We start from the raw sequence: 3,022 nt of genomic DNA on the forward strand, positions 1-3,022 counted from the left end.
CTTTCATCCCTCGCAAGACGTTGGCATCCTTAGCGAGGGTGTAGTGAAACGGCCAGAATGCTGCCGGGGTGTCGTCGCCGAAGGTTAGCGTCAGGGGCACCTCTTGCGGGCGGAGTGTGGGCGCAGAGTCCGTCATTACGTAGCTTCCCGCTGCCACCAGTCAGGGTCCAGCAAAACAGCGTCTCAAAGAAGTGCTTTACACCCAGGTATGGAGGCCGACTGCCAACTTGATCAAGCATCTCTAATCTCAATGGAATGGAATGGAGTTACAAACCCAACAACCAACACATAACATAATATACAATAATTAACCCTCACTGATCATTCAATAGGCTGTGATGCAACTGTCTGGAAGATTCTGTTTCCTCCATTAAAGCAGTTAGGGTGTGGAATGGCTAGTGCCATATTATAAGGATAAATAGCATTATTGTATGTCCAAAAATGTCTGAAAAACTAACATTACTATCATTATATCATGAACCTGATTTCATTACAAACTGTTGTAAAGAATGTTGGCTGCCTCCACATCCAGGCCAACACACAAGGGCAGGACCATGTATCGTGATATGGATTGTGTTCAGTGCTTGATTGGCTCCCTCGCAGACACTCATGTGGGAGCACATCTTGCATGCTGGAGTGTTTCTTTGTTATATGCCGTAGATTACCCAGACGCATACGCAACTTGAAACATGGTGTCATCCCTAGGCTCAAGAATTTCTTTTGTAGCCACATTAGGATTCCTATTACTAATTGTTTGAGAAGGTTTCGTGTCTTAACCGCCCCGTTGTTTTTCTCCTTTCTTACCCTCTTCAACTGAATGAGAGCATGCTTACCCCCCAGCAGATCATTCATACATAGAAATTACCCTTAGTACTAACTTGAAAAATGGCAGATAGACATTTAACCCGGTAGCAGCAGGGATCATGTTTCTTAATGGTCCCTCTAAGTGAGAAAAATGAGAAAAAATCACCCCTCACACAAACCATTTCATAATTTATATCAAAGCATTTGTGATCACATTATGTATCATCTATTTTTGGGGTTTATATCATGGCACAAATTTGGCCCGTCACTGCTACACGGTAAAGCCACAAATTTGGCCCGTCACTGCTACACGGTAAAGCCACAAATTTGGCCCGTCACTGCTACACAGTAAAGCCACAAATTTGGCCCGTCACTGCTACACGGTAAAGCCACAAATTTGGCCCGTCACTGCTACACAGTAAAGCCACAAATTTGGCCCGTCGCTGCTAATGGGTTAAGCTCCTATAAGGAAGAAAATTCTTCTTTTAGAACCAACTTATGGCAACATGAGCAGCATACTTAATTAAACATCCAAGATAGTTTCTCCTCTCATAGAACAATTAACTTTCTTTCACGACCATATTATATTAGTAATTGTACTAGTAAACGTAACATTTGTAGGCTACATAACAGCAACTGTATTTTGTAATATTAACCGCTACATTATACTAGAAAATCCAGCTATTGAAGTAGTAATTTGAACATCTCTCCCCGCTTTCATTCTGATTTATATTGGTCTTCCTTCCCTCCGATATCTTCTCCATGAAGTCAATAACCCTTCAGTAACTCTTAAGACAGTTGGACATCAATGAAGATACGAATACTCAGATTTTTTACAGGTAGAGTTTGATTGATACATAGTTCCGTTTAACGAATTAGAAGCCTCAGGATTTTGTCTGTTAGATGTAGATAACCGGACTGTACTCCCAATAAATACCCAAATTTGGGCGGGGGCTTCGTGGTGCAGTGGTTAGCACACTCGGCTCTCAACCGAGAGAGCCTGGGTTTGATTCCCGGGCGGAGTGGAAAAATTTGGGCCGCTTTTCCGATACCCTACGTAGCCCCTGTCCACCCAGCAGTGTACCAGGTATTGATCGGGGGTTGTGTCCCGTCTCCTGGGGTCTGTTCCCTTCTCCTATAATTCCTTACCCTCCTGTCTCTCTCTCCGGCATATGACCACAGATGTTGCGCTGCCCACTTAACAAAACTTTCCAAAACTTTCCCAAATTCTGGTCGTAATTACTGCAGCCAAAGTCACTCATTCCTAAACCGTCCCATCTCTAGGTATTGAAGCAGATGCAATTCCAGGCCGACTTAATCAATCAAGATTTTAACCGGCCAGGACTATTCTACAGGCAGTGTTCAGAAATTTGTGGAGCAAATCACAGATCTATTGTTATTGAAAGAACTTGTATTAACTCATTCTTAAACTGAATTTCTTTATCAATTGAAACCTCCCCCCCTAAACCTTAGCTTAATTATTGAGGTGATCCTATTCTTTTTTATGAATTCCTTAATTATGCCACAAAAAAGTTTATTTATGTTTTCTTTTTCTCCTAAGATTCCTCTTAGTCTTTATATTTAATTACTTTATGAAACCTTTTTCTAAAATTAGCTTTTTGCCCCACAACAGAAAAACTTCAATTTCTCAATCTTGAAAATTATAATTAATCTATTCTCCATCTTTGAACCTTATCCAAGAATCTTCAACTTGTCAGTAAAGTGAATTTCCACTATCTTGATGGTGTTGCTGCCTCACTGGGCTTCTCCTCGCTGATCTTTGTCAGGGAGAAAAATGATTTGAACTCTTCATAAAGAATTGAAAGCTCCTTTACAGCCTTCCCATAATGGCTCCACTGTGTTATTTGTTGCTTTGCTCAGACTAATTGTCTTTAATATTTTTAGGACTTTATGTGTTTAGTAGATCTAGGCACACACCACTATCTCCTCCACTGTGAGTCATAATGTTGGGATGGCTCAAACACACCAAACATGTGTTTAGTAGGTCTGGGCACACACCACTATCTCCTCCACTGTGAGTCATAACGTTGGGATGGCTCAAACACACCAAACATGTGTTTAGTAGGTCTGGGCACACACCACTATCTCCTCCACTGTGAGTCATAATGTTGGGATGGCTCAAACACACCAAACATGTGTTTAGTAGGTCTGGGCACACACCACTATCTCCTCCACTGTGAGTCATAACGTTGGGATG

General features: G+C 41.7%; 1 non-coding gene across 1 annotated transcript; it reads left to right on the forward strand.

Moving 5' to 3' along the window:
• Window positions 1-1,756: 1,756 nt before the first annotated feature.
• Window positions 1,757-1,830, forward strand: Trnae-cuc (transfer RNA glutamic acid (anticodon CUC)). Its single transcript has one exon. It is a non-coding gene; the product is annotated as a tRNA-Glu (tRNA).
• Window positions 1,831-3,022: the final 1,192 nt, after the last annotated feature.

Source organism: Eriocheir sinensis, unplaced genomic scaffold (assembly GCF_024679095.1).
Source record: "Eriocheir sinensis breed Jianghai 21 unplaced genomic scaffold, ASM2467909v1 Scaffold227, whole genome shotgun sequence".
NCBI lineage: Eukaryota > Metazoa > Arthropoda > Malacostraca > Decapoda > Varunidae > Eriocheir > Eriocheir sinensis.